The sequence below is a fragment of the Megalobrama amblycephala genome, linkage group LG23 (assembly GCF_018812025.1).
Source record: "Megalobrama amblycephala isolate DHTTF-2021 linkage group LG23, ASM1881202v1, whole genome shotgun sequence".
NCBI classification, from domain to species: Eukaryota; Metazoa; Chordata; class Actinopteri; order Cypriniformes; family Xenocyprididae; genus Megalobrama; species Megalobrama amblycephala.
In genome coordinates this window covers 13,718,983-13,746,395 of record NC_063066.1, presented here as the reverse complement: position 1 = coordinate 13,746,395, position 27,413 = coordinate 13,718,983, and the positions used below count along the sequence as shown (strand labels likewise).

The 27,413-nt window shown below is 37.2% G+C and overlaps 2 long non-coding RNA genes across 2 annotated transcripts; both read right to left on the bottom strand.

The window, feature by feature from the left end:
* Nucleotides 1–1,058: 1,058 nt before the first annotated feature.
* Nucleotides 1,059–14,244, bottom strand: LOC125259303. The gene is made up of 3 exons (XR_007182769.1): nt 13,281–14,244; nt 6,340–6,402; nt 1,059–1,834 (listed from the first exon to the last, which is right to left on the bottom strand). It is a non-coding gene; the product is annotated as an uncharacterized LOC125259303 (long non-coding RNA).
* An 11,872-nt stretch (nt 14,245–26,116) lies between these two features.
* On the bottom strand, nt 26,117–27,143 carry LOC125259351. The gene is made up of 2 exons (XR_007182778.1): nt 26,303–27,143; nt 26,117–26,202 (listed from the first exon to the last, which is right to left on the bottom strand). It is a non-coding gene; the product is annotated as an uncharacterized LOC125259351 (long non-coding RNA).
* Between the last annotated feature and the right edge of the window lie 270 nt (nt 27,144–27,413).

The window sequence follows — 27,413 nt, the reverse complement described above, 5'->3', positions numbered from 1 at the left end:
ATAATTGCCTTAGATCCTTGTCAGAGGGCCAAACGTGTGGATCTTTTCCTCCCACACATTGCCTGCATTGATGAACAGTGAACAGTATAAGAAATCTCACATAAATGTATGAGCATCTACCGCCCACTTAATCCTCAATGACTCACTTCACATACATCGGTGCTGGAGCATCTGTATACAGGTTCTCGCTGAAATCTGTGTGTGCAGGTAGTATTCTAATCCTCTCTAAAAAATAGATAATATTAATGGTCTCCTATTTTCACATTTACATTTAAACTTAGATAGAGGGGTACCGTATATTTATAATAGGCTATATAAAAGAGTGTTATTATAACTGTTTCCTACAGAAAAAAAATATGTAAATTGCTCCAGTCACACTTTGTAAAATTCATGTAATCCGAGCCACCACGTGTGGGCTGCGGTTTTCATTTGAACCGTCTCACAATGTGAATTTAGCTGCGCCCCCTTGTGGACATTATAGTTTGATGTTCTGTACATTTCAACTAATAGGTGGCGCTGTTTGTTCATGTTAAATTTAATTAAACATGTATAAAGACTACAAAGCAGTATAAACACAATTGTTTAAACAGAAATTTATTAAAAAGAATTCACTATCAACACAGATGAATAAACAATAGCTTTATTAAATCATATTGTAAAGGATAATACATCATAATATAAAAAAGGATAATATCTTTATTTTTAAAAAATGTCTTACATTTGCAATATGCACATTCAAAAGTTTGTGGCTAATATACATTTTAAAGAAATTTATTCTTTTGCCTTCAGTAATTTTTATTTTTTATTTTAATTAGTAAGAATTTATTAAGATGATAACAAAAGATTTTATATTTCAAATAAATGGTGTTCTTTTAAATTTTCTATACAAAAAAAAAAAAAAAAAAATCCTGAAAAAAGTAAAATATTAAGTTTTCAACTTTGATAATAATAAGAAATGTGACACTAAAGACTTTAGTAATGGCTGCTGAAAATTTAGCTTTGCCAAATGACATTTTAAAATATATTCCAATATAAAACAGTTCTTTTAAATTGTAATATTTCATAATAATACTGCTTTTACTGTATTTTTGTCAAATAAATACTGCCTTGGTGAACATAAGAAACTTTTTCAAAAACACACACACACACAAAATCGCAACAACCCCAAACTTTTGAATGATAATCAATATATATTTACTAAAAGTGGCAATCATGCTAAATTAGTGATAATACAACTGTGATTATAGTAATACATAATATAAAAGAGGTACAGCTAAAATATCATTTGATATATTCAGTTGTCTAGCCCCACCCCCAAGAACAGTATTTCCAGGAATCCCCCTTGTGATTGCCCAAGGGATTCCTGGGAAAACTGGACCCCGGGGATGGGGAAATGATGGAAGACTGGCAACAACAGAAACACATTTCATCACAGCACTACCAAAACTTGGCCTATCAAATGTCCGTAATGTTAAACAATAATGGTTAGGCAACTACTAATTATAAATGAGCATTTTATTAATAGAGATCTGTAATGTAAAATCAAGGTACCTTATGTATTAGCAGGCAGTGTCCTTCCTCCCGAGCTACAGTGCTTCATCTCAGACTCCCAGTTGACCAGAGATGCAGCACTGCACCTTGGGCCTGAGGACTGTAGCGGGAATGAATCATGCAGGACTCCTTTTGTGCTTGACATCTTACCATCTTTGATCAGTGTCCTCCTACGTCCTGTTGATTACACGAGTCTCATATTCATGACTCAGGCTCATATAAAGAACCAGAGGTTTGGATGAATTCCTCAGTCTGTCACTCAGCCAGCCGGTCTGACACACAGCTATGAAATTTAAAGATTGGGGCAGAAGATGAATTACGGATGGATTACACATGAATAGATGCTATTTATTTACTATTTTATTCATTATATGCTATTCAGTATTTAAAGGGTTAGTTCACCCAATAATGAAATTTCTGTCATTAGTTACTCACCCTCATGTTGTTCCAAACCCATAAGTTCAACTTTGGAACACAAATTAAGATATTTTTGATAAAAATCAAGTTTTTTTATCCCCAGTACAAAGAAACGTAATTACCACATTCAAGGTCCAGAAAAGTAGTAAAGACATTGTTAAAATAGTCAACATGACTACAGTGGTTCAACCTTAATGTTATGTCTCTTCTCGTCCCTGTCAGTCTCCTATGCAGTTGACGCAGTGAACACAGTTCAGCGCTTCTGTGTTTACATCCAAACGCTGGCTCAGTATTGGCCACGACACATGCATGTGATGCTGACACAGGAGCCGGCCAAAAATGAACCGGCGTTCTGACGTAAAAGACTGACTGACAGGGTAGAGAAGAAATTGTTGAATAAAGTTGTTATTTTTGTTTTGTTTTTGCACACAAAAAGTATTCTCTTCGCTTCATAACATTAAGGTTGAACCACTGTAGTCACGTGGACTATTTTAACAATGTCTTTAATCCTTTTCTGGACCTTGAATGATGGTAATTACCTTGCTTTCTATGGGGGATAAAAAAACCTCGGATTTCATCCAAAATATCTTAATTTGTGTTCCGAAGATGAAAAAAGGTCTTACAGGTGTGGAACGACATGAGGGTGAGTAAATAATGACAGAAATTTCATTTTTGGGTGAACTAACTCTTTAATGTTAATACAAAAGACAAACAAAGATTCTTGGAGTACATTTTACAAAAATAAGATTTTCAGATTTTCTTTGAAATTTCAAAATTCAAAACAGTTTCTTTGTAATTGTTTGTGAAATTTAGCAGCAATTTCGGAGTGAAAATTGTTTAGACACAAAACCTTTCTCCATGTGTGATGGATGCGTTAGTTTTAAAAATTGATGGATGTATGTGGGGGAAGTGTTGTGGGTGTACAGGAAATGGCTTTGACCTACATGCCCTGATCTCCCTACAAACATCTCAGCTCCTTTTCCTTCCTAGTTCTCTCACACTTCTATTCCAGCCTTGATCTGCTCACTTTGCTTTGGAATGCCACCCAGGATAACGGAAAGCCTTTACTTAGTGATTCAGACACAAATAAGCTTGCCAGCCTGACAGCGGGATATTTAGCATGAGCTCTTGCCTCTGAAAGTGGCCTTCGCCCAAGAAAAACCTTGGAGCTGCAGGACTCCAATCCGTTAAAATAAACAACTGCACGCTCGCTCCGACTTGTAGCGCTGCTCTGCCCCCAGCGGTACGGCACAGATCGGTGGTTACAGAACAGGATGTTTATTCCTGCTGCGGACATCGGTACTCAAGTTCAAAGGCAACATCAATGCAGCCGTCTGCCGTAGTGCCCCTGAGTCACTCGGCTCAGTGTACCGCAGAATTCAAGGCCACGCCCCTTTATGCACAACCACTTCCTCTGTCTCAGTCAGACCAGTCCGCAGGGAAGCCGGGTTCAAGGGGACGTCCTTCTCATCTCTCATCTTATAAAATCCCACCCGAGTAGACATGAGAAGCTTACTGAGGTGGCTAAACAGGCTGATTTGACACATACTTCAACTTTGTGAAAAGGCAGGAAGTCTGAAAAGGTTCATAAACCTGTCAGAATCCAGCCAATGTGAGTTTTATCTTCTCAGAGCAGCAGACGACATGTTTTGTATATAACACCACACTGGCATCAGCAGAGCAGAAAATTCTCGCTCCAGTGCTGTGAGCTTTCTGAATATACTGCTGTCTGATGCTGTGGTGTGTGGAAACCACAACATGCTACTGTATAGCACCCAAAGCTGAGCTCATTCTCACAGACAGGCAGCTCTCTATATTTTGTGGATCGTTTTCACTTCTCCAACCAGGAAGCGGGTACGATTATGCAGGATTATTCGCTCACTCCGACACAGCTCTCTAATGGCTTTCCCATCAGTGCTGTGGTTAATGGAAAGAGATGAAGGCAGCAGGCATTAACACACAGATATGCAGCCTATCCACAAGGTACTGTTCACAGTTTACAGTACAATCCTTTGGAAAAGGACTCAAGGGCTCAGTTGACAAGCACGTCTGGCTCCACTTTGTTGCTGTTTATAGACTGAAATGAAGTACGGTGACCTAATTCTGAGTACAACAAAGGAAAAACCTCCACTTAGTCCTCCTTTCAAGTATATTCTAAGGAAGCCTGTTTCCACCTCAGAGTCCAGGTTAATTGTGAGGTGAAGTTAAAGAAAATATCCTTATTTTTTATTATTCTTTCTTTATTTTCTTTTTCTTTTTACATTGTGATATTTATCCCCAGTTTCACAGACAAGGCTTAAGCTGGTCCTAGACTAAAATGCATGTTTGAGCTGTTGTAACTTAAAGGTGCCCTAGATTCAAAATTTGAATTTACCTTGGCATAGTTGAATAACAAGAGTTCAGTACATGGAAAAGACATACATTGAGTTTCAAACTCCATTGTTTTCTCTTTCTTATGTAAATCTCATTTGTTTAAAAGACTTCCGGAAAACACGCGGATCTCAACATAACACCGTTATGTTACGTAACAGTCGGGGTGTACGCCCCCAATATTTGCATATGCCAGCCCATGTTCCCAACATTATGAAAGGCATTAGACAAGGGCAGCCAGTAACGACTGGATCTGCACAGGTGAATCAACAGACTAGGTAAGCAAGAACAACAGCGTAAATGGCAGATGGAGCAATAATAACTGACATGATCCATGATAGCATTATATTTTTAGTGATATTTGTAAATTGTCTTTCTAAATGTTTCGTTAGCATGTTGCTAATGTACTGTTAAATGAGTTTAAAGTTACCATCGTTTCTTACTGAATTCACGGAGACAAGAGCCGTCGCTATTTTCATTTTTAAACACTTGCAGTCTGTAATTCATAAACACATCTTCATTCTTTATAAATCTCTCCAACAGTGTAGCATTAGCTGTTAGCCACGGAGCATATAGCCTCAAACTCATAGAGAATCAAATATAAACATCAAAATAAATACTTTACTCACATAATTCGAAGCATGCATACAGCATGCATGACGAACATCTTGTAAAGATCCATTTGAGGGTTATATTAGCTGTGTGAACTTTGTAAATGCGCTGTAATATAATCGAGAGCTCGTGTGGCAGGGAACACGCGAATTAAAGGGGCGGCACGCTGAAAAAATCAGTGCATAGTTAATGATGCCCCAAAATTAATTAAAAAAAAATCTATGGGGTATTTTGAGCTTAAACTTCACAGACACATTCAGGGGACACCTTATTACATCTTGTGAAAAAGCATTCTTGGGCACCTTTAAAGCAACTTGCACTGACAGATCTTAAAATTTGCCAGTGCCAATGTTTTGTCTCAAGATGCACACCAGTGATGTATTTTTCTAGTGAAAGTTTATAAAAGCTACTTAAATACCTTAATTGAACTAAGGCCTAATCCTGGCTTAGGCTAAGCCTTGTTTGTGAAACCAGGCCTTAAAGTAACAACTGTGCACAAGTGCAAGATTTCAAGTCAGTCTTAAAGGGTTAGTTCACCCAAAAATGAAATTTCTGTCATTAATTACTCACCCTCATGTCGTTCTAAACCCGTAAGACCTTCATTCATCTTCAGAACACAAATTAAGATGTTTTTGATGAAATCTGTTTTTTTTTTTTAAATCTCTGATAGAAAGCAACGAAATTACCACAATCAAGGTCCAGAGAAGTAATAAAGACATCGTTTAAAATACTCAACATGACTACAATGGTTCAACCTTAATGTTATGAAGTGATGAGAATAATTTTTGTGCGCAAAAACAAAACAAAAATAACGACTTTATTCAACAATTTGGAGTCACGTTGACTATTTTAACGATGTCTTTACTACTTCTCTGGATCTTGAAAGTGCTAATTTCGTTGCTTTCTATGGGAGATAAAAAACCTCTCGGATTTCATTAAAAATATCTTAATTTGTGTTCCAAAGATGAACGAAGGTCTTACAGGTTTGGAACGACACGAGGATGAGTTAGGGTTAGATTGTGAGATATAAAAAATAACATTCTGAGATATAGTCACAACTACAAGATATAAAGTAAAAATATGAGATATGACACCCCAAATGTGAAATATCTCATAATTATGAGATATAAAATTTACATTCTGAGATATAGTCACAGTTGTGAGATTTAAAGTCACAAATGTGCGATATTGTCTCATTTACGTGATATGAAATTTACTCTTTTTAGTCACACTGTGAAATAAATTGTTAGATTTAAAGTCCCATTGTGAGATAGAAAGTTGCAATTACCTTTATTATTATTATTACTATTATTTTACTCTGAGGCGGAAACAGGTTTCCATAACATTTTTAAAAAAATCTCAAGGATATGGAAGGGAATATGTTCTTACCTGAAGCTTGTTGTGTGTCAACTGTCCATGTTGAACCTATGCAGAGTTTTCCTTCTGCAGACTCTGTAATGAGAGATAAAGATGGGCTTTCATAAACAGCAATTGCAGCACATGTCAAGCTGCTAAGTCCATCATTCCAGTGTCATGTGCAACAACTCTGAAGAATAGCTCGGCCGTGAGGTACAAATATCAGTGATTTTCCACACATTTCTCAGTTGACTATGTGTTAAAAGACCTTATCAACAATTTTCCTTGTAGGGTTTCAGAATGCCAAAGGCAACTTTGATAAGGAGGATAAGAATCCCAACAAATCCCTCTTAATTTAATTTGTGGAGTATTAAATTACAAAGCAGGAAGGCTCCTCCAAAAAATGGGGGAAAAAGGAGAAACAACATGAAAATTCCTAAGCCTTTTTTTTTTTTGAGTCTTTTCCAACAAGTGAGAGCTTTAGGTTGTCTCGTATCCCCCTTCTGGAATCTCCCTCAGCCCATATAAGGAATTCTGAAGGGATTTTATTTTGGGATAATGGAAAATGTAGCTGTGCTTTCGATAAACATTCACTCTTTCAGCCTCTTACGGCCCGTGATTGTGGAAGCAGATAGTTAGATAGTTTGTCACTGCTCCACGCGCCCTCCCCTCCCCTCCCCCCGTCGCTCTCCGCCGCACTGCCTGCATACATTCCCTTTTCTAGTCACAGTCGGCAGGAGCCTGACGTAAAAGGCAAAAGGGAGCTGAAGGTGTAGAAGAAACCAGGAAAGTTAGTGACAACCACCACTTTGAGAAAATCTGCTCAAGCTTGTATAGCCGAGGCCTTGGGTCTTATATTTGACGTGCCGACTGACAGAGTTGTGAATATCCTTTCTGTGAGATATTATAAAGCCGGATGTGTCAGTTATTATTCCATGTGAGGAAAACTCAACAATCACATCCTGCTCCCAGGCTCTACACTTATGAGGAGATACTGATACTGAACTACTGCCTAATAAGTGAGCCCCAATAATAAACATGACATCCTGTTGGCTAAACCCTAGTTCCCAGGCTCTGTCCTACTTGGAAGGCAAGAGTTAAATTTGTCTCACAATGGGAAGAGACTGCATATGTGAATTAATATTTCTCTCTCTTCATGTCCTATTTTTTGTAAAGATAATTTCTCAAAATCTGTGTATGTTAATGGTAATTTCAAGCGTGACATACAAAGAATGTCTCACATTTCTTGGCATGTTGTGTTGTATGAGAAGTGCCACTAAGACAGTTTGGCTGTATGCTGAGCTGAACCTCGCACACCTCCACAAATACCAGATGGCCTTCATTTTCTATGAACGTTGAAACACACACACACACTTGAATATGTGGTTACAGGCGTAATGGTTTTTATACTGTACAAACTGTATATTCTATCCCCCTACACTAACCCTACCCCTAAACCTACCCATCACAGAAAACGTTTGCCATTTTGTGAATTAAAAAAAACAAACAAAAACAAAACACTGTTTAGTATGTTTTTTTAGCCATTTGGTTTATGAGGACACAGGAAGTTTCCTCATAAACCATGTTTATGTTGTAATACCCATGTCATTATACACATTTGTGTCCACATAAACCAAGAACACACACACAATATATTTTATCCCCTAACCCTACTCCTAAACCTACCCATCACAGGAAACTTTCTGCATTTTTACGATGACAAAGACCATCATTTAGTGTGATTTATAAGCTGTTTTCCTCATGGGGAACAAAAAATGTCCCCACATGGTTTCTGGTTTTGCCATCCTTGTAGGGACATTTTGTCCCCATAACATAGGAAATACTTGAACCTTTCTCCCTCTCTCTCACACACACACACGTTCGTTTTTGTGAACTGTGGGGACATTCCAGAGGCGTAATGGTTTTTATACTGTACAAACCGTATTTTCTATGCCCCTACAGTACCCCTACCCCTAAACCTACCCATCACAGGAAACTGTGCGCATTTTTACTTTCTCGCAAAAACTCATTCTGTATGATTTATAAGCCTTTTGATAAGTGGGGACATGGGGTAATGTCCTCATAAGTCACCTCTTTTTGTAATACCTATGTCATACCCATGTCATTATACACATTTGTGTCCTGATATGTCACAAAAATGCACACACACACACACAGACACACAGACACACACACACATAGACACAGTCTGGTCGTTTGGGAGGAGATCTACAGATCCACAGTCCTGATCTGAAGATTGCCTAAGTGTTACCAGCTTTATATGCTTTGCAGCATGCCAGCTGCTTTCTTTTGTGTGTGTGTGTGTGTGTGCAGTGGTTCAAGAAACAACTCATTTGTGAGACAATCAAAAACAAACAGGGAATGTGGAAAGACTTTGATTTTATGTTGAAGTTCAGTTTGAAACTCACTTATTCAGAGTGTGTATACATTTTTAGCTTAAAAAATAGCTTAAAAAATAAAACTAAATGTCAGAATATATTCTTGTTAACTGAAATTAAAAATAAATAAATAAAATAATTGTATAAACCAAAAGTAACTCAAAAGTAACTCAAATAAAAATAAATTACTTTCTGGTTTCAGTTTCTAATTCTGTGTATATTATACATTTTGAACCTTTAAAACCTGCACTGATTAAACATGAAATTTTGAATAATTATCAATATTTCATCATGAGTAAATAAATAAATGGATTCTATTAATCAATCAGAATTTAGGGGGCTGCAAACGCAGTTTTCTTAGCAGCTATAAAAAATTATAACTATAATACATATTACATGAAAAAAATGATTTCATATTAAATAAACATAAAAACTTGAAAAACTAAGCTAACCAAAATTAGAAGTTAATAATACATAACAAAAAATACATTTAAAGATGTACTCTTCTCACGAAATGACACACGTCAGGGTTACTACACTGTGAAACCATCAGTGAGAGCAGAGTGAATCATGGGGCTGATGGAAATGGCATGTGATCTGATCTGTGTAAACGTGTGTATGTGATCAGGAGAGAGAGGGAGGAATACAGTGAAAGAGCCTAAGAGAGAGTTATTACAGTGACAGTCCAGACTGGTGCCAAAGCGCTCACCTCCACAGAAGAGGCAGATGCTGTGTTTACACAGACACAGACTCTGGCTTGATAATGGAGAGCGCAAGCATGCCTAAACATTGCCTTTTAAGGTTCCCTCTCATTTCTCCCCATCTCCTTAAATCATCACGACAGGAAACGTGAAGGAGGGAGAGAGAGGAGGGAGGGCAACCGCCAGTTACCTCTCTCTGCTCTGTCTAGCTCTAGAAGCTAATCTCCCTTCTGAAGCTCAGGCTTATGCGTGCACTACAAACACAAATATTCATCCATTCCAATAAAGGTTGAACTTAATAGTCGTTATCTACGTTTAGATATGTATCGGGAAATCATAGAATTCGTGAGGATGCGTTGTTAGCGCACACCTTGTAGCGTTTTACTGAGAATGAGGTTTAGTGTAATTGGAACAATATTATGGGGCTTGTTTGCTTGTGATCTTCTGCTCGACATTTGTACTGTGATTCTGTACATAAGGTCGTTCAGTAGAAGTCAATACAACCCCTTTTCACGCAATGACTGCTGTGCTCAGAAAACATTCACTGTGAAAAATTCCTGTTAAATTTATGGTAAAAACTTACAACTGTGGATATGTTGACAACATTTGATAACCACTCAAATTATGAATTAAAGGACTATTTCAACACCTGATGGGTAGCTCACACAACATTAAAATAATGCAATAAATATGAACTAAACAGCATAAAATGTAAAAAACAACCTAATGTATATACTTGATCAAATAAATAAGGAGAAACATAAATATTTAATTTAAATCCAATGTGATGTGTAATATAGGGCCTTTTGGGGATGTCTGTTTTTTACTGTAAATAATAAGGTGACTACTAAAAATAACATTGAAAATTTGTTTATTATTTTACAATAGAACTACATTGTCCTTGTAAATTTAATATTTTTACCATATATGATGGTAAGTTACACTTAACCTATTAACCAATTAAAATTACACTTTTGCGTTCTTTTTTTCTGTTTAAATTAAACATATCAAAGCCAGATTTTTCAAAACTGGTTCTATGTGGTGCCATTTAGTCTGGCAAAAAGATGAAAGCTAGAGAGGCTGATTAATGCATTGTTTTGTGTTTGTGACAATAAAACTGCTTGAACAAGCATATTACTTTTTGGGTCAGTGTTATGCCTGATGCCTAAGGACAAACTTTCTTTGCTAAGATATGCCATTCTCATATGCCACATATTTCTTCAACAGATTTGACAAGGGTAAAATGTAGAGAAAACATTTGCATTCGACAAGAGATAGGAGATCATTAACATTTCTCAGGTACATCTAAACATCATTAAAACCAACATCCCCTTTTACAAGGCAAAGGCCCAGCAGGAGCACTTTATAGCCCAAAAAGGAACTGACAAACCCCTAAAGCATTCCTTAAACACAAGTAATTGGAATGTGGAGTGTTGTGGAGAGTATGTGGAAAAAACACACCCAGACAGGACAGCGTCTCTATCAGCACCTTTAACCGGGGGTGCACTAGTCCCTAAAAATCTCATGTTAGTTTTTAGGGGGCCCGAGGCTGTGTGGACCCTTATGAGTGGGTGGACATGGGCTTTGGGCAGTCCCTGGTGAGCACCTAACCCCCCTTCTTTCCCTTCCCACTGTTCATGTGAAAGTGACCCTGGGAACTGGGGTCCCCAGGGGCTCGGGGAGGGGAGCAAGTGATGCGGGGGACAGGCCAAAGCACCAAGGCCACCACAGGGTCATGTGAAAGCACTCTGCTCTGATGGCTGCCAGACTTTTGACTCCTCAGAAAATAAATAATGCACTTCCTTTCCCTCCCTCACTGTCTCCAACTCAATAACCCCTCCATCCCTCTATCTAATCTGTCCATCTGTCCATCAACACACATATGTTCATCCATCCAGCAAGACTGACTGTATAATGATAGATTGGAGTATAAGACTGAGATTTACAAGATTTTGGGACTCTGGACTCTGGTTACAATTAGGTGAATAAATGTGCATACAAAGCTAATGATGTTTCACAGCTAAGGGATGTTCACTCTAAAAAATACTGGGTTGTTGGGTTGAACCAACACCTGGGTTGAACCAACACCTGTTTGGTTCAAATATGGACAAACCCAACCATTAGGTTTAAAATTTAATTTACAAATTTAAACCAACGGTTGGGTTGTCCATATTTGACCCAAACATGGGACCCAGCATTTTTTAGTGTTGGTGCTCATATAATTATATTTTGTATTGTACTGTATTATTTTATATTATATGTTATGCATATTTTATATTATGTACAAATAATACAGTACAATGTATTATATTTATAAAATACAACAAAATATTTAACTATTTGTTGTAACCCAAAATTGAATAAATGAGCACCAACAATATGTCATTCTGTATATAATTGAATTGAGTTTATATATATAGGAGGAGGAAATGAGGGGCAGACCTCCATCCCCCATATATATATATATATCATATATATATATATATATATATATATATATATATATATATATATATATATATATATATATATATATATGAATATAAGCATTAGCATAAGCTAATAGAGTTAATGCTTTGAAATCACACAAGAATTGTAAACATTGTAGTAAATGTGTTTATGCTGAATGCAGCCAGATTGAGTGTGCTCAAAGTCTTTCATCCAAAAGTATCAGGAGGTATATGTGCCATAATTGTTCTTTGAAAGTTCTTGATGCAAACTTTCAGTCTATCTGCGATGTTCATGCGGTGGATTAACATGTCTTTTACTTTATATGGGCATGTTAAGATTCATTTCGAATGTGTTGGAATGTGTGTGTGCGTGTGAAAGACACAGAGTGTGTTTCAGTAGGTCACCAGAGTGGCATCCCTGGACTAGAAAAGTTAAACGCTGACCCGAGCCTACCAACAGCTGGCCACATCTGCTGGCTCTCCTCCTCCTCCCCCCTGCATCTGATATTTGCAACAAGGTCTTTCCAGAAACAAAGAATGGGAGGAATGGAGGAGAGAGTGTGGGGGATGGAGGTCTGCCCCTCATTTCTTTTGCTCTAACAATTTCATTAGACACTGCTGCTGAGATATTTAGTAAACTTCTTAATGTGCTTATTGACAGGAGATACTGCACATGGTGGAAAGTCTAATAGCTTAGTCTGGTGTTGTTTTCAAAAGGCAGTAGATTTAAGTTGGTTTTCTGAAAATGTATGAAAGAATTGCTCAATAATACATGTGAAAATTTGTAAAATCTATGGTGACAATAACAAATGAGAGATGTTTTGAATACATTTTCCCATTTATATCAATTTATCATCTGATTTTGCAGAATTCAAGTTCAAAGTCAAGTTCAAAGGCCAGTTACACAGCAGCCAGATCACATTCCCCGCTGAGGTTTTCGGGACTGTGCTCTGTGAGGTCATTTCACATTTCTCCCCACTATCCCCAGGTGAACTCTCCTGTTACGCTCTCTAGCACACACTCAACCTGCAGCATGCAAGCACAAAGCCAGTCATCTGCAATTCATCAATACTGTTTGAAAACTTAAACCCGGGTTCTCATAAGTAATTCCACCCCGTCTTAATCAGAGGACTTTGACTGAGCTTTGATTCTTAAGTGCACTCCTACAAGAAAGCCACATTTTGCGATTGTTTCCCGGCACCCTATTGCTCTCAATACCTGAAGGGGACACGCTCACTGTATCAGCAGAGTGTTTTTAACCAGCTGGATCAGCTCAGTGTCACAGTGCTCTCAATGACAGCTTGACATGCCTGGTATGTATCAGTATCTCAGAACCAACATGAGCAACGACTAACCAACAAATTAATGTATATTTACCTGCACGAACCCAATCGGATGTTTAGAATAAGTTGAGATAGACTTACCGCAGTCTGTGTCTTGAAGAAGAAGGATCATTTGCACTGGTCCTGGCCACTCTGGTTGAGTGGGAGGGTGCTGGGTATTTGGTGTCGGGATGGGTAGAGATGCAGAGAGGGGGTCCCTGCTCTGTTCCTATGGATGCCGCGCGCTCCACCATCTGAAGTGTGTTCCCGGCGCGAGGCTCCTTTTTGAAGCATGGCCGGTTTGGGGAGCAAAGACTTTTCTTTTACCTTATATGAGGCAAGGGGCTGGTCCACCATCAGAGCGGCACATCAGGGAAAGCCTCTCGAGCTGCTTGATTGGCTGGTGTAAGAGCCCCCGTGACCCCGAGCTGTGACCCGCGATGTGCGAGGATGAGAAGGGATGGGGAGGGAGGGCTCAGGCTAGGGGGCCGGGCCCGCCGTCTCAGCCTAAGGAAGGCACGTTTGACAATTTTCATATTTCTTCTAAATTTGGAGATTTCTGCCCGTGCTGGAGTCTTGGCCGGCCTCTCTGAGAGTCCATGTGGAAACCATTAACAACAGAGGGCTCCTTGCCATTCCTGCCTGGGAACACACGGGCTCTGCACAGACACAGTTATTTAAAATAATTAACTTCCTCTCAAAAGCACTGCGCTTCCCCATATGGGAAAGCATTTGCTTACAGAATGCTGGGAATCATATACAAGTCACAGGGAGAAAAGAGTTAGAGAGGGAGCACGAAAAAAGTGAGAAAGAGGTTTGTTTATTTTCTTAAAAGAAGCAGATTGGGTTAAAAAAACTGGGTCTCCACACGAAGTCCATGTTGGTGGCTGTTTTATTCGGTCTAACCAAATAAAATTTATAAAATCTAAACATTATATCACAATGTACAAGAGACCAGGGCAAGTTGTCACACCTGTTACTCTACAGATTATCATATTCCTATACAAAGTGAATTATTAGCACATATCCCAATGTCTTGGCTACACTGTAAACCCTAATGCTCAAAATACTTAATTGGTTTGAGTAGGACAAACTTAAATTGAACAAATTAGTTCAGTTAAATTAACTGCTATGAGTATTTAGAACTTTCTTTTTCTTATGAGTTCACAGCACTGGCATATTTCAAGTAAACTGAACTGTTTCATTGTTTTGAGTTGTATGAACTTATTTCTTTTAATTTAGACTAACTTAAGTTTAACTGAAACTGGACTGGGATTTCTATTTCCCAGCATGCTTTGCTCATGGCACTCAAAAGGGAGAGTAAATGCTAAAATGAAGTGTTATTTAATGTTTTTTTTTTTTTGTGCAAGATTAATGGTAAGGGAGATTTAATAGTGATTAACGTTTTGTTATGCAAATTTAGAAGAGTTTTAATGTGGGTTTTTGGAGATTTACCATCGTGGTGACAAGTAGCGAATGCGGCTTGATATGAGAGCAGGGAAGTTACATGTTTTAAGTTGCTGTACTCATTCAGTAAATGCTATACCATGCTATTGTTAACATTTTAACAAATTAGCAAGTTTTTTGTATTTTCTTAGGGTTTACAGTGAAGTAAATAACTCATTTGAATTGCAAGAACTCAAAATAAAATAATTAATGAACTAAATATTTTATGTTATGTTATGTTACAATCAAAATGTATGAGTTAGCTAACTCAGTGTTTCAAGTTAGCAGCAATTAACATGCTTGAGTACTACAAACTCAAAACTTGATAGTTCTGCTTACTTAAAATTGGGAACATCATAACTCAAAAAAATTTCTCAAATTATAACATCATAACTCAAATTTTTGGCTTTTGCATAGGAAAAAAAAGTTAATTTAACTTTTAATGCACCAATAGCTGGACATGTAATATACCATTGAGGTTTTATTATTTTCACTTTTTCTTTAAATCAAATATAATGGTTTGAATCCAATATACAAAACCACTGCTAGAGCAACACATATACAAACTACTGAGATGTAACATTTGTGACAACTTTCTTGTGTCACAACTAGCCTCAGGCTCTTCTATACATTTGAAAAAAATATTTAAATGAAGCCTCAGAGTGTTTTTGCTTTCATGACACAAAGATTAATGGGAGTGAAATGGTCATCTTCATGATGATGGACATTGTGTGTAACAGGCCTAGAGAAATCTGTTATCTAATAATATAATATGGCTCTGGAGATCATCATTACACTGACCACTGGCAACACAAACAGTTCCCTAATGAAATCACACACCCACATGGATAAACTGGAATCTGCGTGTTAATGATTAATCTATTAGCGTTTAGAACAGTGTTTTTTTGTGGAGGTCTTCAGATGGCCAGATTTGATATTTTTCAAGTGTGTTTTTGTATTTAATTGTAATGTAATACTCAACGTGTTGTCTTACATATGCTGACTTTTTTCTAATTGTGAGAATGTATATATTTAAGCAGCAGACCTTCACAAACCAGACATTCATTCACACCACGTCTCGGCATAAATGGACCAAGACATCTGCCTGAAAGGAGAGATAAGAGTGATTATAAAGGAAAGCAAGACAAAGCCTTGACCTTGTGCCGTGCTCTCTGCCAGATGAATTTTCCTCCTGGACACATCGAGCCATGGAGGTCAAAGAGGCAGATTGGATATGGCTAAAGAGAGAGCAAGGGGGTGGTGAGATCTGTCTGTGAAACGTCCATCAGGGTTAGATCCCCTTCTCGCCCTCGTTCATAAAGGAGCCTGCAGAGACTAATGTTTGGAGCGGCTGTCTCCTCCAGACCCATGCTCTGGAAAGACTAAATTTAGACAAGAGTGGGGGGACTGAAGTGAAGAAGCGTGACAACACGCTGTCGATGTGAGCCATTGTTTGAGGAGCCCTTCATTAGCTTCAGCGAGTGGCAGAAGAGGTCGCCCCCTAGCTCTTGCTGAGAAGTCTTAAAAAGGCAATGTTTGGGGAAGATTCTCTGTTTACATCTGGAGAAACGGGGGCTTTTAAAAACAGCAGCCAACCAGTGCCTCGTGGCTTGGCAGCCTTGAGCGCTAATGGCCCGGCTGATGAGCTCTTTTTCTCCAAATAGAGAGTGTCATACAAGTGGAGCGTAGCAGTGTTATTTCCCTCCTTGCTAGATTTCTTTATTTTATGATATTTGAATAATGACTGGGTGCAAGCATGGGTATTGCAAGAAAAGCTGTTTTTAATTGCAAAAATAATGTATGTTGTAAACTAAGAAAGAATCGTTAACTTTTTTTGGTTCAATTACTTTTTTCCTCCAATAGCTTTATTATTTACGGCAAAAAAAAATACAAAAGTGCATTTAAAAATATCAAATCTGGTCATCTGAAAACACTGGAAAAACAGCAATGAAGAAGAAATGTGTTGCAATTTTTTTTTAAATCAGTTAAATCTGTTGCAGAGAAGAAAGAGATTTGCATCATATATTGTTTTTTGGAGTATTTAATTTTTTTGTACATGCGTCATTATTAACTCCATACCTCTATATACGTTAGAAATTTTAAGATAGGTTTTTGTTTTGAAGCTGTTTTCTGCCACAGACTTTGACCCCAAACAGAACAGAACAGAACAACGTGTTTAGTTCTAGTGATAGATGACTCGTTGAGACTTGTACACAGCTCAAATATACAAAGATGAATACAATCTGCAAGATTGTTTACATTAATGTGTATTTTTGGGGGGGCTCTTGCTTGGGTTAACAAACTGACAGACTGATTCTGAACTTTTAAGAATAAACAATACAGGTAACATCTTGAAACAATTGCAAAAACTGGAAATTCTGAGACTAATTTTACAGTCCATTTCCATGAAAAATATGAACTGTTTTCAATTAGTGGACCTTGCTAAGGCAAGAGGTTTGTTATGTAGAACTGATTCATGATAGCGTGATTCATTCCGAACTGTTTGTCATACATAAATAATGTTCGGACATGAGTGATCTGAAAATGCTTGGTGGGCAAAATATACCATTAAAAAATAAAAATTCAAATAAACACTCTTCTTTGGAACTCTCATCATGGTTTCCACAAAAATATTGAGCAGTACAACTGTTTCAATATTGATAATAAGAAATGTTTTTTGATTTCTGAAGGATCATGTGACTGAAGACTGGAGTAATGCTGAACATTTAGCTTTGTCATCACAGGAATAAATTACATTTAAAAATGTTTCAAATGATCAAATTAATGCAGCTTTTTTGAACATAAGAGACTTATTTCAGAAACATAAAGCTTACTTATCTCTAAAACTCCCAAGATTAACTTTAAAAGAAGGGACCTGAACTATACTTCTGGACAATATACATATCGTAGAGATGCAGGCTTTTTTAGAGTTTGGCCAGTAAGCAACCACCTAGCAACACTTTAGCAGCCAAACAGAGATGTGCTAGTATAGCACAGGCTAATAGATACATTTCTGTAGCAAGCAACTCCATCTAGTTTGTTAAAAAGCATCCTTTTATCAGAAAGGATGGCAAAGAGCCCACTGCAAAAACATAAAAATTCCAGCTGGGTCAGATGAACCACTCTACAGAGGATACAGCAGGTCATTGGCTCAAAATAGATAAAGAGGACAAGTCTCGATATCATAATATGTACATTTATTTTTGTATCCTCTGATGCTTGCATGGCGATTTATAAAAGCTAGTCCATTAGCAGTGACCCAGAAATCACAAAAGGTCATTGAACATCACAGGCAAATAAGATTTCAAATCTACTCTTCCATTTGCCAGTATACTTGACAGAAAGTTACTTACTGTGACTAGCTTATGGATATTATACCATTACACTTCCTCCAGTCAAGCTAAATGTTATAAATACATGTTTATCAATTAAAGTACTATCCCCGGCACTGTCCTCTGAATGACCTCTCTGTACTGCAGGAATAACTTGCAGTAGATCACCGTTCCTTGGCCATACTGAGAAGACAGACATTGGATTATCTCTACACACTCAAGATTCATTTGCTTTACCTTTACATGCCCTGAAGGAAGAGAGCCAGCCAAGGTGTCTAATTTAACTGGCCTGTCACATCTGGTTGTACTTATGTCCACCAGAGCAGGTTCAGCACATCCTTTAGCACGTAGCCAGGGAGGTAAATGACAAAAGCCATGCGCGCACACATGGCAGGATGTATCAGCAAAGGGAGAACAATAGATTCCCAGTGTCTGACAGCTGGAGCTGTGCTCTATGTTTGATGGAGACCAGTGGGGTGTTCTCATTCTTTACATGTAGTCCTGCAGCACTGTTTACACTACATCTGATACCAAAGGTTCTTACGGGTTTCTAAGTACAGTGGATTCAAAAGACCACTTGTGAAAATATCTTTATTTGCACTGAAGCAGAAGATTAAGTAATCTTACCTGCTGTAAAATGGGTTTACTTATTTGATTAGAGACCAAGAAATATATATATATATATATTTCTATCCAATAAAATGTGTATATCCTCATTCCCATTGAGTTTGGGGATTTTATTAATTTACATGACTTTTCCAGGTCTAGAAATCACACGTTTAAAATGATTCCACTATCCAGGGTTTTCAAGACTATGGGAACCCCTGTTCTTCAAAGACAAAGAAGTTCTTGTTGAGGAGCTGAATTATAATAAGAAAAAATGATTTTTTGTTGTTACTGCACACCAGTCAGAGAATGGTATTATGTGAAAATTCATTGAATCATAATTAATCGCTTTTAAAGGGTTAGTTCACCCAAAAATTATGTATTACTCACCCTCATGTCGTTCCACACCCGTAAGACCTTCGTTCGTCTTCGGAACACAAATTAAGATATTTTTGATAAAATCCGATGGCTCAGTGAGGCCTCTATTGCCAGCAAGATAATTAACACTTTTAGATGTCCAAAAAGGTACTAAAAACGTATTTAAAACAGTTCATGTGAGTACAGTGGTTCAATCATAATATTATACAGTGACGAGAATACTTCTTGTGCGCCAAAAAAAAAACAAAATAATGACTTTTCAACAATATCCAGTGATGGCTGATTTCAAAACACTGCTTCATGAAGCCTGAAGCTTTACAAATCTTTTGTTTTGAATCAGTGGTTCAGAGTGCCAAAGTCACATGATTTCAGTAAACGAGGCTTCGTTACGTGTTTTGCAATATTCAATAGTTCACGCGATTTTGGCAGTTTGATACGTGATCCGAACCACTGATTCAAAACAAAAGATTCGTAAATCTTCGAAGCTTCATGAAGCAGTGTTTTGAAATCGCCCATCACTAGATAATGTTGAAAAATCGTTATTTTGTTTTTTTGGCGGGCAAAAAGTATTCTTGTCGCTTTATAATATTAAGATTGAACCACTGTACTCACATGAACTGTTTTAAATATGTTTTTAGTACCTTTCTGGGCATCTGAAAATGTTAATTATCTTGCTGGCAATGGAGGCCTCACTGAGCCATCGGATTTGATCAAAATATGTCTTAATTTGTGTTCCGAAGATTAACGAAGGTTTTACGGGTGTGGAACGACATGAGGGTGAGTAATACATGACAGAATTTTAATTTTTGGGTGAACTAACCTTTTAAAAGTCACTTCTTCCCCAAACACATTTTTTTTCAAGGAAGAAGTTTAAAGCACATTATCAAATAGAAATTGTGTTTATAATCAGTTCTCAGGGATTAGAAGTCAAATCGTTTCACCATACTTCAGTGTGTGAGTGTGTTGTGCTATTTAAAACAGGCACCAAACATAACATTAAGTATTTCTTCATTTTACGTCAATACTTTTATTTATTTTAAACGATTAAAAATTCTAAAACGTTCTGTGTATTTCCTAATTTGAATGAAAATGACAGAATTTAAATGTGGCCTGTCTTTTATCCCACGGTACATTTATTAACAGCCTGTGTTTACAGAAAGACTAGCTTAGCTATACTTCCTTTTTCTAACTGCAAATGCTCTGACGATGATAAAGCTTTCAGCTTTGAGTTTTTTTTTCTTTATAAGGCTTTGACTCTTAACATTTCACCATGGTGCATTAACCTCCAAGATGTTTTTCCTCCCGTTGAGAATGCATTACGTCACCAACCACTTGCATCTTTTGCCCTTAACTGAGGAAGGAGGAGGAATGTGAGGGGTTGGAAAACAAATAATGCTAAGAAAAACTCTGTGAAGCTTAATTAGTTGGAATGGGACTTAAGATGGAAACGACCATTAGGAAATTAGTCTCAGTGAGACCAGCTGCAAGCCTGCAACCTGACTGTACTGATTCATGCAATCAATCCATGCAAAGATCATCAATGACTTTCTTGTATGAAGTAGCCTGTTTTGTGAGGATTATTTTCCTAACAAGATATAATAGAGTGTATGGTATATAGAGTAAGTGGCTCTGGAGTGCCTCAAAGAGACAAAATGATGTTTACATGAACTATGAACATTAACAGGAGACAATTCAAAAAGGCATGCTGACAAAAGAAAATGTGCAATTCCAGACATTAGATTAACTAAGATTAAAAAAAAAAAAAAAAAAAAGAATGTAAATGGTGTAATTTAAAACTATTGACTATTCATAGTTTTCAGTCATGTGACTGCCGCAGAAGCCTGGTGAGCAAAACAGCCATAGCGCTGCAGCACAACCCTGTCAATTTTCCATCTCAAAAACAAAAATATGTGATTAAGATGCAAGTTTTAGTGAAAAACAGCTGAACATTCTAAAAAGTGTCTTAATATACTAAAATATTGATATTAATAGATCAAATTCAGTTTACACTGTTTTTTGATGATTCATGCTGTTTTTCTTTATAATGATTTTTGATGGGAAAAGCACTTAACGAGAAACTGCATGTTGCATTTATATTGTGGGTTCATCTGCTTGCCTATATATAGTATGCATCACCAAAAAGGTGCATAACGAATTTGGTCTTTTAATATTACTGTCTTACTACATTATTTAGCACTTAGTACAAACCTGGTAAAAAATGCCTGACGGGCATCAGAGGAAAGCCTTGTTTTGCCCTCCAGGTTGGGCGTTCCTATACGGGTGTGTCGTCACATGAAAACCATATATTTTTTAAAGATGCCCTAGATTATGTTTTTAAAAGATGTAATATAAGTCTAAGCTGTCCCCTGAATGTGTCTGTGAAGTTTCAGCTCAAAATACCCCATAGATTTTTTTTTATTAATTTTTTTAACTGTCTATTTTGGGGCATCATTATAAACACGCTGATTTATGCTGCGGCCCCTTTAAATCCCGTGCTCTCCGCCCACAGAGCTCGCGCTTGCCTTAAAGTTTACACAGCTAATATAACCCTCAAAATGGATCTTTACAAAGTGTTCGGCATGCATGTGTTGGATTATGTGAGTATTGTATACTGTTATATTGTTTACATTGATTGTGAATGAGTTTTTGAGGCTATGCTGCGTGGCTAACGGCTAATGCTACACTGTTGGAGAGATTTATAAAGAATGAAGTTGTGTTTATGCATTATACAGACTGCAAGTGTTTAAAAATGAAAATAGCGACGGCTCTTGTCTCCGTGAATACAGTAAGAAACGATGGTAACTTTAACCACATTTAACAGTACATTAGCAACATGCTAACGAAACATTTAGGAAAACAATTTACAAATATCACTAAAAATATCATGATATCATGGATCATGTCAGTTATTATTGCTCCATCTGCCATTTTTCGCTGTTGTTCTTGCTTGCTTACCTAGTCTGATGATTCACCTGTGCACAGATCCAGATGTTCTGCCCTTGTCTAATGCCTTTCATAATGATAATGTTGGGAACGTGGGCTGGCATATGCAAATATTGGGGCGTACACCCCGACTGTTACGTAACAGTCGGTGTTGAGATTCGCCTGTTCTTCGGAGGTCTTTCAAACAAATGAGATTTATATAAAAAGGAGGAAACAATGGAGTTTGAGACTCACTGTATGTCATTTCCATGTACTGAACTCTTGTTATTTGACTATGCCAAGATAAATTCAATTTTTCATTCACCTTTAATAAACACAAATAGATTCTTTATATTTGAAAATGTTTAACGAGGAGCATATTGCTGCTTAACTGCTTTTCTATTTTCTGAATTTGACATTATATTTATGCATTCTTCAGGATTATGGATCTGGTTCTTTAGAGTGCAACACTGTCCGCCCACTTTTTAGCAGACTTGGTTTGCTACTTTTTCCATTCATTTTTCCCTTAGAGATTTTAAAATGACTTTGTTAAAGAGTTATAAGCTATGAACCAAACCAACCAGCTACGAGGTCAATCAGAAACTCTAATTTGAAGCAAAAAGTATTTGAAAATCTGACAAAAATTAAAAGGTACAAGACTGTGTATGCTTAACAGCTTTAATGAGGAAAAGAACTACAACTTCTTTCGAATGACAATTGAAGTTAAAGATATATACATATATATTTACACAAAAGTGGTCACGATTCTCTGACTGGTGGAGATTTCTTTGCGGTATCATGGGTAATGTAGGTTTTCACAAGGAATTCTGCTGTTTAACAATTATTTTATTATTAAAAAAATATGTTTAAAAAAATATGCAGGCCGATGGCTTGAACAAAAGCATATTCCAATAACAACCTCATAGCTCACGGCAGGTTGGTCTTCAAAGATTTTTAAGTTGTTAAAAATCAATACCCCTATGAAAAAAATCAATGATATTTTTTACTTTTTGAAGCCTACCTTATCAAAACCAGAAACTTCAGATAAATTAACTAAGACGGCAGTGCACTTCAAGAAAAAACATCAACACCAACCACACGCTTGTGTTTACTTCCCCGCATGCATGTTTGGCTCAGGACAGCCGAAACTGATTAACAAATGTCCTAAAAGAAAAAAATGTCTTCCACCACTGAGATTGATTTCTCTTGGTGAAACTGGCTGGATTTCATTCGGAAAGGTTTGGCCAGCCCTTTCAGACAGGAACCGAGTACAGGAGGGGTTCTGCTCTAACCACAAATCTCTCCTCTTCCTGCTTATACAGTGTTAAGCGACAAATGACCTGAAACATTAAACACCTTCATGGTGTCAGTGACACATTGTAAACAATGTGACAAGACTAAATCCAGAATGGGTCATATACAACAGCAAAGCGTGTAGACAAGCGCCTCTCTCTTGCCTTTTGGGTAATTGAACGTAGCCCTGTGTCTGAGCATGGAAATGGATTTTTCACACACACACGTCTGTTGGCATGTGGACTGTTACACAACATTCTAAAAAATGCTGGGTTGTTTCAACCCATGGTTGGGTCAAACATGGACAAACCCAATCGTTGGTTCACATTTTTTTAATTGCATTTTTAAACCCAGCGGCTGGGTTTGTCCATATTTTACCCAAAAATGGGTTGAAACAACCCAGCATTTTTTAGAGTGAATAACCGAAGACTAATTAAGAAAATGACTGTAATTAGACACGTGCAGCTCTGTGTAAAAACATGACGGAGGCCACCTTAAAGAGAAAAATAACCTTATGAAGGGGCTGGGGAGAACAGATACATGTAGGTAATCAGAGCAATGTTGACATTCAGACAGCACAATTGCGAGTTATACTGCTTTTCTGAACTACACAGCTCGTTAAACAGTAAGTTTAAATCAAGTACTTAACACTCTAAAGACAATATTATCTGTTTATCTTTTTTTATGCTCCGGCAACAAAAACAGTTCCTGAAGCCAAAGAGTTGAGCATCTCCCAGCAACACAGTAATGGTGATTCAATGAGTCACTCATCTGTGTTTTTGAAAGAATTGATTAAGTGAATGATCCAATGATTTACTATATAACTATGCTTGAGCATTTAACAAAAGTTGAGCGCATGCACAAAGTTGGTGTGGAACTTTATATTTAAAAGTGATTCCAGCGATATCGTTCCTCTGTGCTTGTTTTAGCTAAGGTGTCAACTTAATACTAGTTATCCTGGGTGTAAACCAACCTTAATACACAAGGTAAGTCTATCTGTAACATGCAAAAAGTCAAGCGATACAAGTGATCCTAACCAATTAAATGCACTATTTTCTAATAATTCAACAGTCCGGAGTCAATTATTCTGCTTATTCTATGGTGACCACACCTCGAGACACTGTCCAGATGTTGTATTTCAAGACATTTGTCAAGGTTTTGTCCTTAAAACACTCTTGTGTATGGGACTAATTTCTTTCGCATATCATCCCAAGCCTCTGTTGCTAATTCCAAAACATCATTTCAGAACTAGTAACCGAGGCTTGAGCCATTCATAACAGACTAATACAGTTATTAACACAGTTATGAGAGAGGGAGAGAGAGAGAGAGAGAGAGAGAGAGAGAGAGAGAGAGAGAATGTGTCTCAATCAGCTCCCTAGTTCAGTAGTCAGTGCACTGATCAGGGAGTCAGCCATTTTAATGCTGTCTCAATCGCAGAATCCTTCCAGGGCAATGAAACGTTCGCTCCCTAAAAAGTCCCACAATGCACTGTGAAAACCAGGCAACATGGTCTATTTTAGTTTGTTTTTAATAAAATAAGGCACCAATTGATTGATCAAACATATCTCAGGACAGAATAACTCAAATACTAATCAATAAAAGTGCAAAAAAGACCAAAACATGACCAACAGGGGTCCATTTTGTGTCCTGTTTCAGCACATGTGCACTTTTTTCACCTGTTTTTATCCATTTAATCACCCACAAAAAATATGAGTCACCTTCACTGGCAAGTAAAGACGTATTTTCAAGAACTTTACATTATATATCATCAAATGTTTTAGAGAAAAACTGTGTGTTGCCTCAAGGCAACATTGTACCATAATGGAATCGCATAATGCCATACAGGCATAATAGGTTTGAATGCAAATGTATTACATTTGTAAGGAAAAGAGTGAGAATTATCTAAATATGTTGGCATTTTCACATGATTTTGTAATGCACTTATAGCGAAGAATAGTAATTTACATACTATATCTGCATATATTATGATCTACACATTTTCTATAGCACTTCATAAAGGTATAAAACACAGGTACCACTGGCAGTTGATGAGGTGATTGATGAGGGGTCATACTGTGATGAGGAAGATGAAATCATATTGACAATCTGTCAGGGAGAGAGTGAGGGTGAGAGAGAAGATGGAGATGAGAATGAAGATGGATATAATAACTTGATATAATAACATAATAATATGATGGTTTGGTAATATTTGTGTTCCACTATGGTACAATGCTGCATGAGGGCAACAGTTGGATATAAAATGTTACTTTTTATTAAATATAAAAACTTTTAATACATTAAAAACTGGATAAATTTGTTTGTTCAAGTGTCTAGTTAAGGAAATTGATGTTTTCAATAAATATATTTCTTTTTTCTACATGAAAATGCCAAATGTTTAAATTTTTCCATTGTGTCCTCGAGGCAACAAATAATTAAGTAAATAAATAAATTAATTAAAAATGTATGAAAATGTTCATTGATATTGTTAAAGTGTCAAATTTTAAGCAGGAAAAACAACACAAATATTTTTTTTCCTCACTGATATCATATTGCGTACCATAGAGGGTTAAAGTTCTTATGTTCTGAAGCGCGAAACTCGAAATCACGTGAGACAACCATAGACTGTAAAAGGAGCAAATATACTACACATAACTCTGCATATAACGACGCGCCATATATGTTTTTAAAAACACAAACCATTATTTTATTATATTTCAGCATAAACATACATCGCTAGACAGGTAATGAACATAATTTAGCTAACATTTATAATTTATTTACGGCTGAAATGTTGCATGTATATGTAACAAGCAAAGAATTTATCATAATGTAAAGTTACTTTAATACAAGTAATGTCAAAAAGATATTAGCTCCAGGGCCGCGGGAAGTAATTTTGAACAGGGGGTGCTGTGAATTTTTTTTTTTTTTTTTTTTTTGACAAAAAACCTATGAGCCTATAGGCCTATTTAAAATACATTTTAAAAATAAATACATTGAGATTTACTACTTTATTGTCATATACACTTCAGTGCACAGCCAGCCAGGGTCTGAAACACACAGACATCAGTTCTCAGATATGCGCAATGCGCTATTAATCTGAAGCAGAAGCAGAATCAGAAATAACAGAACGTGAGAACGTTTCATTACCACAACGCCATGCGGGAAATTTGAAACTGGATGTTGGCTGGAAGGGCTCGTCTAATCCAATCACGCTAGGTTGGGTTGCGGGTGCTGGGGCTGGGCCTGCCGGTTCAACTGCAGGCCGAGGCAGGCGGACAGACTCCGTTGTCATGGTTGCGGTATTAGATTTCTTCGCTGGTGGTTTTCCAAAAAAATCCAAAATCCGTTTCTGTGACATATTTTCTCCTCGTTTCTGTCATTAAACTATGTAAATTTACTAGTCAGCTGCTGCCAAAGATGTATATATTCTGCATGGAACGAGCGGGAAACCTCTTTACTCGGCGACCAAACCTGCCTGCGTGACGTTGACAACGTAACTTCCGAACCTGTGTTGATTAGGCCTCAAAATATGAAATTAAAATCCAAAATATACGTAATAGCCTACGTGTGTCAAAATCATTTTCTAAAATATTCATAAGGAATTTATAAATTGTGCAAAATATTTTAATAGGCCTACATTTTTTTTTTTTTAAATCTCCCTCTCGTCACTAGGGGGTGCTGCAGCACCCCCACTTCCCGCGGCCATGATTAGCTCTGCTGCTGTTCATAGTACAATAAGGACGTTGTCATAAATGTCCCAATGTGTAGTGAACCCCAGCGCCCTTTACTGTCCTTACCAGTGCCCGAATTCGAGCCCGAATACACGATATAACGTTACTGATTCACGAGCTCGGGAGCTGATTGAGACACACCCAATAAGTCAATATATTTGTGAATTAGCTTACCTGAGTCTGTGAGTCTCAGCAGTGTCTCTACTAATAGCGAAACTAAATTTATTTACCTCAAGAACCGCGCAGTTATTACCTCGCTGGTGAGAAATATCAACTTAAAAGCTGGTAGCTTTTAGTGTGTGTGTGTGTGTGTGTGTGTGTGTGTGTGTGTGCGCGCGCGTTTGAATGAGAGAGAGAGCGGGAGAGAGTATGCGCTTTTCTTATTTTTTTAGGACATATTAATTTGTGACAAAAAAAAAAAACCATGACAATAATTTGTCGTTTTTGTCCTAGTGTTTACTATTTTTATTTGCGTGGTCGGTGTCTTTTTTTTTGCGATTGGCGAAGTGATATGGGTCTATAATGCG